The following is an 11,645-nucleotide window of genomic DNA, read 5'->3' on the forward strand; positions in this document are numbered from 1 at the left end:
CTTGCTGTGTTTCTATGGCCTTATTGAACCCCGGTTGCAAAACAGTAACAGCGTGGATTATGACGGTCGCAAGTGTACAGGCAGAGGGGACAGATCTCCCAGAAAAGGAAGAGCTGGGCCCATATGCTGGTAACATTTGGTTCTGAGTTGGTCATAGGGGCCATCTGTAGACCACCTGGCACCCGACCAAAAAGGGGGGAGTGAAGTCGGGAATGGGTTAATAAACTTCAAAACTCAAAGTGTCAAAGTGACCTCTGTGATATTTAGAGCTTGTATGAGAAGTGCTGGATAATTCATTGTTTTGGTTAGAATTCATTGTTTCTTACATTCGGACAAGATAAGGGAAACCCGTTGTCTCCTGAATGTATATCAGATTAACTTGCTTGTGGAAAACCTGTGATATTGTTTCAATGCAATGACAAACGATCGCGGCCTTGGAGATTGCTCATAAAGCGGGAATCTGACCATGAATTAAAGACAGTAAAAATTTATAATAAGGGGCGGGACCGAGAGGTATAAAACTCTGTTCTGAACTCATATTTGATGAGACGTTTGGGGGTCCAATGTTAGGAACCTCACGTCTCCCACAATTGTGAACATAAACCTGCATTTTGATCCACTAATAGTGTCAGGGATTTCTTGCCTACAACAGTGCTCATTGTTTCATTTCAAATAACTTTCACCAAAGACATGGTCACAATGAGGAATGATGGGAAGCGTAAATGACAGAATTTGAACTTCAGTTAGGATAATCTCAGTCCACCCGCTGGGCCGGGAATACAGTCTCAATGTTTGCAATGCCGTGTTGGAGAGTCAGCCATTCAACCTGCGTTGCCGTGTGTGTTCTCTTTTGGAGGACTCCTTCCACGCAAGCTCCTTTACCCCAATAACTGATTCCAGTGGTCCTGTCTCTCCGCGTCGCTCCTGCCAAAAAGGCCCCGCACGCACACCTGCATTCAACCTGGGCTGTGACAGTTCAGCTGCAAGGACCAAAACAAAAATCAATTTTGGCAGCGGTGGGATTCGAACCCACGCCTCCGCAGAGACTGGAACCCTAAGGCAGCGCCTTGGACCGCTCGGCCACGCTACCACGGCCCAACCAATCGCAATCATGTTATTTACTAATAATGTTACTGACATTCATGAGAACCACTGGAGCTTGGAAAGGCCATCAAGAGCTCCTTCACTGAATCAGGTAATCCTGAACTTTCTAACAAACAGGAATCATCTCACGTCAGAAAACTAATGAGCTGCAGTGAAGGGTCGCATCATTTAAACTTTCCTTCAGCTCGTCGTTTCCCAATCTCGTGCCAGAAATGACAAGAAAACCTCCTGTTGAATTTGCTCAGAGTCTTCACTTCAGGACACGAGGCGAGATTATGTTTTATATGTTCAACCAGGCATAACTGAGATTTGTTTTCACGGCTTGGATGAGAGAAATAAATCTTCATTTCCAGACCTGTAATCTAAACAACAGCGAAAGAGTCAAACTCTAACCACCAGACCAACATCTTACAGCGTATTTTAGAATTTACTTTATCCACGCTGGTTTTGTTACTTTAATTTTCACGCCAGACCACTTTCACCACAAACAGCTTTCTCCTGCCAAATGGCACCTTCTGGTTCAACACCAGTGATAGAACATAGAACATAGAACAGTACAGGACAGAACAGGCCCTTCGGCCCACGATGTTGTGCCGAGCTTTATCTGAAACCAAGATCAAGCTATCCCACTCCCTATCATCCTGGTGTGCTCCATGTGCCTATCCAATAACCGCTTAAATGTTCCTAAAGTGTCTGACTCCACTATCACTGCAGGTAGTCCATTCCACACCCCAACCACTCTCTACGTAAAGAACCTACCTCTGATATCCTTCCTGTATCTCCCACCACGAACCCTATAGTTATGCCCCCTTGTAATAGCTCCATCCACCCGAGGAAATAGTCTTTCAACGTTCACTCTATCTATCCCCTTCATCATTTTATAAACCTCTATTAAGTCACCTCACAGCCTCCTCCGCTCCAGAGAGAACAGCCCTCGCTCCCTCAACCTTTCCTCAGAAGACCTACCCTCCAAACCAGGCAGCATCCTGGTAAATCTCCTCTGCACTCTTTCCAGCGCTTCCACATCCTTCTTATAGTGAGGTGACCAGAACTGCACACAATATTCCAAATGTGGCCTCACCAAGGTCCTGCACAGTTGCAGCATAACCCCATGGCTCTGAAACTCCAACCCCCTGTTTAAAAAAGCTAATACACTATAGGCCTTCTTCACAGCTCTACCCACTTGAATGGCAACCTTTAGAGATCTGTGGATATGAACCCCAAGATCTCTCTGTTCCTCCACAGTCTTCAGAACCCTACCGTTGACCCTGTAATCCACATTTAAATTAGTCCTACCAAAATGAATCACCTCACGTTTATCAGGGTTAAACTCCATTTGCCATTTTTCAGCCCAGCTTTGCATCCTATCTATGACTCTTTGCAGCCTACAACAGCCCTCCACCTCATCCACTACTCCACCAATCTTGGTGTCATCAGCAAATTTACTGATCCACCCTCCAGCCCCCTCCTCTAAGTCATTAATAAAAATCACAAAGAGCAGAGGACCAAGCACTGATCCCTGCGGCACTCGGCTAGCAACCTGCCTCCAATCCGAAAATTTTCCATCGACCACCACTCTCTGTCTTCGATCAGACAGCCAGTTACCTATCCAATCGGCCAACTTTCCCTCTATCCCATACCTCCTCAGTTTCATCATAAGTCGACCATGGGGGACCTTATCAAACGCCTTACTAAAATCCATGTATCTGACATCAACTGCCCTACCTTCATCAACACACTTAGTTACCTCCTCAAAAAATTCAATCAAATTTGTGAGGCACGACTTGCCCTTCACGAATCCGTGCTGATTATCCCGGATTAATCCGCATCTTTCTAAATGGTCGTAAATCCCATCTCTAAGGACCTTTTCCATCAATTTACCAACCACCGAAGTAAGTCTATAATTCCCAGGTTCATTTCTATTCCCTTTCTTAAACAGAGGAACAACATTCGCCATTCTCCAATCCTCTGGCACCATCCCCGTGGACAGCGAGGACCCAAAGATCAAAGCCAAAGGCTCTGCAATCTCATCCCTTGCCTCCCAAAGAATCCTAGGATACATTTCATCAGGCCCAGGGGACTTATCGACCTTCAGTTTATTCAAAACTGCCAGGACATCCTCCCTCCGAACATCTATTTCCTCCAGCCTATTAGCCTGTAACACCTTCTCTTCCTCAAAAACATGGCCCCTCTCCTTGGTGAACACTGAAGAAAAGTATTCATTCATCACCTCGCCTATCTCTGCTGACTCCATACACAAGTTCCCACTACTGTCCTTGACCGGCCCTAACCTCACCCTGGTCATTCTTTTATTCCTCACATAAGAGTAAAAAGCCTTGGGGTTTTCCTTGATCCGACCCGCCAAGGACTTCTCGTGTCCCCTCCTAGCTCTCCTAAGCCCCTTTTTCAGCTCATTCCTTGCTAACTTGTAACCCTCAATCGAGCCATCTGAACTTTGTTTCCTCATCCCTACATAAGCTTCCCTCTTCCTTTTCACAAGACATTCCACCTCTTTCGTGAACCATGGCTCTCTCACTCGGCCATTTCCTCCTTGCCTGACAGGGACATACCTATCAAGGACATCCAGTACTTGTTCCTTGAAAAAGTTCCACTTTTCATTAGTTCCTTTCTCTGACAGTTTCTGTTCGCAACATATGCCCCCTAATTCTTGCCTAATCGCATCGTAATTACCTCTCCCCCAATTTTAAATCTTGCCCTGCCGTACGGCCCTATCCCTCTCCATTGCAATAACAAAAAACACCGAATTGTGGTCACTATCTTCAAAGTGCTCTCCCACAACCAAATCTAACACTTGGCCCGGTTCATTTCCCAGTACCAAATCCAATGTGGCCTCACCTCTTGTCGGCCTATCCACATATTGTGTCAGGAAACCCTCCTGCACACACTGCACAAAAACTGCCCCATCCGAACTATTTGACCTACAAAGGCTCCAATCATTGTTTGGAAAGTTAAAGTCCCCCATGACCACCACCCTGCGACCCCCACACATATCCATAATCTGCTTAGAAACCCCCTCCTCCACATCCCTATCACTATTTGGGGGCCTATAGTAAACTCCTAACAACGTGACCGCTCCTTTCCTATTTCTAACCTCAGCCCATATTACCTCAGTGTGCAGATCCCCCTCGAAGTGCCTTTCCGCAGCCGTTAAACTATCCTTGATTAACAATGCCACTCCTCCACCTCTTTTACCAGCTTCCCTACACTTAGTGAAACATCTATACCACGGAACGTCCAACAACCATTCCTGTCCTTGTTCTACCCACGTCTCCGTAATGGCCACAACATCGTAGTCCCAAGTACCAATCCATGCCCCAAGTTCATCTACCTTGTTCCGGATATTCCTTGCATTGAAGGAGACACACTTCAACCCACCTTCCTGTCTACCGGTACCCACCCTTGACCCTGATACCTTCCCCAATACCTCACCACCCTCACTGACGTCTGGACTACAACTCCTTTTCCCACTCACCTGACAAATTAGTTTAAACCCCCCTGAAGAGCCGTAACAAATTTCCCTCCCAGGATATTGGTGCCCCTCTGGTTCAGGTGCACCCCGTCCTGTTTGTACAGGTCCCACCTTCCCCAGAATGTGTTCCAATTATCCACGTATCTGAAACCCTCCCTCCTACACCATCCCTGCAACCACATGTTTAACTGCACTCTCTCCCTGTTCCTCAACTCGCTGTCACGTGGCACCGGCAACGTACCAGAGATGACCACATGTTTTGTCTTGGCTCTCAGCTTCCAGCCCAGCTCCAGAAATTCCTGCTTTAAATCCCCGTCCCTTCGCTTACCTATGTCATTGGTATCAATGTGTACCACGACTTGTGACTGTTTCCCCTCCCCCTTCAGAATCCGGAAAACACGGTCTGAGACCTCACGGACCTTGGCATCCGATAGGCAACATACCATCCGTGAGTCTCTTTTGCTGCCACAGAACCACCTATCTACCCTCTAACTAGCGAGTCCCCAATAACTATTGCCCTCCCGCTCTGCCCCTTACCCTCCCGAGCCACAGAGACGGACACAGTGCTGGAGATCCTCTCACTGCGGCTCGCCACTGGTATGTCATCCCCCTCAACCATATCCAAAGCGGAATACTTGTTGCTAAGGGGAACGACCACCGGGGATCCCTGCACGGACTGCTTCCTCGCAGCCCCTCTCACCGTCACCCATCTGTTTTCATTCCTCGGAGTAACTGTATTCCTAAAGCTTCTGTCTATGGCCACCTCTGCGTCCCTAATGATCCTAAGTTCATCCAACTCCAGCTCCAGTTCCCTAACACGGTTTTGGAGGAGCTGCAGATGGGTGCACTTCCCACAGGTGTAATCAGCAGGGACACTGTCGTCGTCCCTCACCTCAAACATAGTGCAAGAGGAACATAGCACTGCCTGCACACCCATCCCCTCTAGATACCTTGCGAGTACCAGGTGGAAAGTGCAGAAATGAATTTAAACTCACCTCTGCTCGCCCTTACTGCCTGAGCCCTGTGAGCCAAAGCCTTATAGCTCACACTCTGCTTCCCACTCACTCCACAGCCCGCTCCCGACGCTGCCCGCTGTATACTGCAGCCTCCCTTTTATACTTCACGCGCTTAAATAACCCTTCCCAGACTCCTTAGCAGCCCTCTTCCAGTTTTCACTTCAAACTTAAAATTCTACTGCAAAAGTAAAGGCCAAAAAAACACACACACCAGCTGACTAATTAAATAAATAAACAATTCAATTAATCTCTCACCAGCACTGCTGCCTCCAATCACTCCCTCTCAGCTTGGTCCAGTGGAACAATGAGGATCTGTTCAGCCAATGAGAACATACAATAAGCACTCCAGCGCAATTACCACTTTTGCTTCCGAAGGTTCGAAACTGGACAGAAATGTTTCCTTTTTTTTCATTGCAGCGTGAGAGAGAAATTTCATAATTCAGCATCAATGTTAACGGTAATATTTGACTCATCACCAGTCAGATTTCATCTTTCAACAACATCTCAATTGTCAGTACTTTGAAGCCTATCACTGTGCTTCTCTTTTTGTGTTTGTTCCTCAACTGTTGCACAAGTGAAATTTCCAGCTCTGATATAAAGTTGCAGTCCTCACTCGGCTGATTCTAGCAGATCTGCTTTCGACCAGAGAATAAATCGGGTTATTTTTAATCGTTTGCTGGGAGCAATGAATCTTCTCTTCCTAAGCGGAAATTAAAACTGGGGGAGTATTGAACACAAAGCATTGGACTCTCAGTGTAACCAGTGAACCGAGATTTCCAAACTGACTCACCCAATGTCCCCTTGCTTGTTGTTTTCATCTCAGATCTTTTTCACCCGAGACAAGTTTCTACTTCAAAATGTTCTGTTTGGATGGAACATAATTGCCTCCTTCAGCCAAAGACAACATTGATTAAGTTCGCTGTGCCACAGGATTGACAGTGAGGTGCAATAGTTCCACAAGATGCTGACGTTTCGAAGGATGAGAGGGGATCTGATCGAGGTATATAAAATTCGAAATGGATTGAAAGGTTTAACGAAGACCAAAACTTTCTTCTTATGGGCAATCCAGAACAAGAGGTCACATGTATAGTTTGAGTGGCGGTAGATTTAAAACTGAGATGAGGGGAAACTACCTCTCGCAGTGGTGAATTGGTGGAACTCACTGTCACATAGCGCTGTGGAGTCTGATTCGTTGAATGGTTTCAATAAGGGATAGATATATTTCTGACAAAAAAAACGCATGAAAGGAGCACAGATGGGGAGGTGGATTTCAGACAAGGGAGAGATCGAATGGCGGAGCAGGATCAAAGGGCTGAATTTGCCTACATTTGCTCCCAATTCCTAAATTCCTATGTTTCAAACTAAAACTTTCAATTTTCAAAGCCACCAACCTCATCGCTGTGGTTCTGTTTTAATCTATCCTTTTGGTTCCCCTTCACCGACAACACATGTGAGTCCTGTAAATAACTTTGTAATCGCCTCATTCTGTGGTGTAATCATTCTGTTATTCTATGTTTCCCCCATTTATTTTCTCCTGACTTCCACCCTACCAGATGTTGTTAAGTTTCCTCCCTGCTGGATTTCACTTGTTTTAAACTTGCCATTTTTCTAACCATTCCTAGTGCTAATGAAAGGTCAGGGAGGTGAAAGTTGATTTCTGTTTCCCTACGCACACAAGCTGTCTGACGTCCTGAGGTTTTCCAACATTACCTTTTATTGCCAATGTCTAATCCGCTTTGGATGGCAAAGCTGACGTACATCCCTACAGATGGTTTGTTGGTCTCGGGGCATAATTCTCGCTTTCGGTGTTAACATCGAGTCATAGAGTCATAGAGGTTTACAGCATGGAAACAGGCCCTTCGGCCCAACTTGTCCATGCCGTCTTCTTTTTTCAACCCCTAAACTAATCCCAGTTGCCCGCATTTGGCCCATATCCTTCTATACCCATCGTACCCATGTAACTATCTAAATGTTTTTTAAAACATAAAATTGTACCAGCCTCTACTACTACCTCTGGCAGCCTGTTCCAGACACTCACCTCCCTCTGTGTGAAAAAGTTGCCGGTCTGGACACTTTTGTATATCTCCCCTCTCACCTTAAACCTATGCCCTCTAGTTTTAGACTCCCCTACCTTTGGGAAAAGATATTGACTATCTACCTTTTCTATGCCCCTCATTAACTTAAAGACTTCTATAAGGTCATCCCTTAACCTCCTACGCTCCAGAGAAAAAAGTCCCAGTCTATTCAGTATCTCCTTATAACTCAATCCATCAAGTCCTGGTAGCATCCTCGTAAATCGTTTCTGCACTCTTTCTAGTTTAATAATATCCTTTCTATAATAGGGTGACCAGAATTGCACACAGTATTCCAAGTGTGGCCTTACCAGCTTCGACAAGACGTCCCAACTCCTGTATTCAATGTTCTGACCAATGAAACCAAACATGCTGAATGCCTTCTTCACCACTCTGTCCACCTGTGACGCCACTTTCGAGGAGCGATGAGCATGTACCCCTAGATCTCTTTGTTCTGTAACTCTCTCCAACATCTGCAACGTTGTGAGAGGTTCCTGGACAAGCCCTCATGTAGCTACTGTTTCGTATTGGGCAAGTCATGGATTTCGTTGTCCTATTTCCTGTGCAAATGGCGGTATTGGCTTAAATGGGGTCTGATTTGAGAAACTGAGCACACACTGCAAGCTTCTGTCAGCACAATACACTCACATAGAATCAAAACATTTTCAAATGTTGACTTTGTTTATGGACATTCACCTAATCCTTATTCACCACTTCAGTGGATTCCATGCTTGTGGGTTCAGACAGCGGTTGTGTGTATATTGGGGTGTGGGTCTCAATCCCTCTCTAATTCGTTTTTTGTCGCTGTGTACGTATCTCAGACTCTTTCACTCAGTCAGTCTCTCGGTCTATGAATCGATTACTGTTCCCTCATTTGCTCTTTGCTCCCTCTATTCTCTCGCTGTCTATGTTTAACCGAGGTTCACTGCATTGATTCTTGTGATGTGGCTGTTGGCCTGGGAAGAGAGATTCGGTGGGATGAGCCTGTCTTCTTTGTTGATGAGCAAAATGAGAGGTGATCAGATTGAGAATTCTGAAAATGGGGAGACAATTTGACTTCGGACCTACAGACACGCTGTTTCCCCAACTGGTTTGAGTATTTAGATCAAAAATATTAAGGTGAAAGGTGTAAGAGGAGCTTGCAATGTTTGCAAGGAAATGCAGTTAAGAAGTGGAAGATGTGAATGAAGTTATTGATGATTGAGAGGAATGCATTCTAACATCAGGGATTCTGCAGGTTGATGAAGTGTAAACATTTGTAATCAAAACAAGCTGAGACACCAGATGGAAACGCCATGTTTTTCTCCACGCACGTTCGGATATTGAGTGCCGTCTCCTATGTGTCTTGCTAGCTCAGTCGCCAGAACATGCGACTCTTACTCCTTGAGCCGCACATTGGGCACTGTTGTTTTTAAACTTTACCCCTTTCCTGAGTGAACTCCAGCTCTCCATTTCTCCGGCAGTGTCGCCGCTCAAACTGCGTCTTTCTCCATTCCGCGTGGTTAATCCCACAGCTACTTGTTTTTGAGTTAAACCGATCTCTGCTTCCACGGAAGGCGAAGAGTTTAGTGCTTATTCAGCGAGAAGCTTTCTTCTAATTTTGCGCGAAATTTGAACCCATTTCGGGGAGATTGTTTCAGTGGAGTAATAATTTCCCCCACTGTCATTTCATCACTCCAGCCTGACGTCCTATCACAAGCCTTTCTCCTTTGGCCCTCTATTTTCCATGACTCTGTATTTGCTCGTAACCCATTTAATCTCTAATTTCTTCCAGTATGGATAAAAGGTCAGCGATCCGAAACTTTCACTCTGTTTCCATCTCCATAGAAGCTGGTTGACCTGCGGAGTGTTTTCAACGTTTTCTGTTCTGAGGAACGGTTTGCAGCAACTGCAGTATATGTTTTTTTCTGGTTCAATGCGGATCAGTTTTCTTTGACTGAGCCTTACCTGTTGAAATAGTTAAAGGGTTGAGTTTTTAAATAATAAGACACAAGGATATGTCACTCTGTTTGACATGAAATGAAACAAAATGAGGATTGATCATTTTAGAAGATGTAACTAATATTTTGCAGGGGGTCCACTTACGGCTGCCATTCACTCTCATCTGTCCCAATTTAATGAAGAAGTGGGACGGCGCGACTCCAGACTGCTCAGAGTTACACCATGGAACCGACAACACTCTAACCTAAGACCTCTAGCCTTTCTCCCAAAGCACATAGGCCTTCCTCCTAAAACACGCGCACACATACACACTTGCTCAATAATTGCCAGTCTCCAGTCGAATAGTTGTTGTTGTGTGACACCGACTGAACTTTTCTTTCAAAAGAGTTGAAGAGTAGCGAAAGATGGAAAAAAAAACATTGATGTTTCAGACATCTGACGCCAGAGGTTCAACAACGTGCAATGTTGAACAGGCTGACAAACTGTCCTCCAGATTCCTACTTCATAAGAAATTAAAACAAAAGGTCGTTCAACAAATCAATTCTCAGCAATCGGAAAGAAGAGCAAGGATCCAACTAAACTCAAACCCGGTTCGCTGGATCCAGAATGATCACCATTAGACCAAAAAGCCAAAAACATAGCAGTCGGCTGCTAATGGTCACTCAAAGCATTTGGCTCACTAGTTGCTGCTGTCACATTGAATGGAAAAAGTCACATGCTTTGAGTGAGTATTTGCATCTGGCGGCTCTGTTCCTGGTTCTGTGGTGTGATGGTGAGCACTCTGGACTCTGAACCTAGTAATACGAGTTCAGATCTCGGTGAAACGTGCCTTCTATTTGCTAAAGCCGGTGACTGGTTTGCTGAAGGACATTTTCTTTGAAATTCTCAGGAAGTGAATTTTTGACTCTGAGGAAATTTCAGCAAATTCCAGTGCAATCACATTGCAGACGATGCAGCGAATGATTCTCCTGGTTTCATTGTTTCAGCCCCAGAGGACGATTGCTCATAGATTGCAAAGAACTCGGATCATAAAATCCCTCCAATTCAGAAGGAAGCCATTCGGCCCATCGAAACTGCACAGACAACAATCACCCCCCACCTGCCCCCACCCCCCCACTTCCCACCCCGCACCCCCTACCCCTACCCCCCCACCCCCTACCCCGCCACGCCCCCACCCCCCTCCCCCTCACTCCCCTACCCACCCCCAACCCCCACACCCCCACCCGCCCCCAACCCCCCTCACCCCCCCACTCCCCCACCCGCCCCCAACCCCCCTCACCCCCCCACTCCCCCACCCGCCCCCAACCCCCCCAACCCCCTCACCCCCCCACTCCCCCACCCGCCCCCAACCCCCACAACCCCCACCCTCCTCACCCCCCACCCCATCCCACCCCCCCTCCCCACCCCCCCCCCTCCCCCCAGCTCCAGATCGCTGGATTCAGAGTGCAGAGTGCCCACAATTTCACCACAGAACAAAATGTGTTTGGTGACGATTTGCAGGTAGCTCCCATGTTCCCGATTGTGTGGTATAATTGTAAGCATTCTGGCCTCTGAATTCAGATCTCGGTGGAGCCTTGTTTTTCTTTATTGAAGCCGATGATTGGTTTGCTGAAGGGTATTTTATTTCAAATTGTCAGAAAGTGGAATTTTAAACTCTGAAGAAATTTCAGCATATTCCACCGCAATCACACTGCAGTCGATGCAGAAAATGATTTCCCAGCATAACCGCTGCATCCCCAGGGGACGATTGCTCAAGAATATAAAGAGCTCGGAGGCAGAATCATAGAACCATTATAGTGCAGAAGGAAGCCATTCGGCCCATCTAGCCGGCACCAGCAGCAATCGCACCCAGGCTCCATCCCTGTAATCCCACATATTTACCCTGTTAATCCCCTGACTCTAAGGGTAACGTAACATGACCAATCAACCTAATCCGCACATTTTTGGCTGATGCGACATGTGTTCGGTTTTCTTCCGTACCCGCAGCCACGGGGACAATGTGCAAACTGCACACAGTCACCC

At 46.4% G+C, this 11,645-nt stretch overlaps 1 non-coding gene across 1 annotated transcript; it reads right to left on the reverse strand.

Annotated features, from left to right (window-relative positions):
• Positions 1–1,008: 1,008 nt before the first annotated feature.
• On the reverse strand, positions 1,009–1,090 carry trnap-agg (transfer RNA proline (anticodon AGG)). The gene has a single exon. It is a non-coding gene; the product is annotated as a tRNA-Pro (tRNA).
• Positions 1,091–11,645: the final 10,555 nt, after the last annotated feature.

The sequence above is a fragment of the Mustelus asterias genome, unplaced genomic scaffold (genome assembly GCF_964213995.1).
Source record: "Mustelus asterias unplaced genomic scaffold, sMusAst1.hap1.1 HAP1_SCAFFOLD_42, whole genome shotgun sequence".
NCBI lineage: Eukaryota > Metazoa > Chordata > Chondrichthyes > Carcharhiniformes > Triakidae > Mustelus > Mustelus asterias.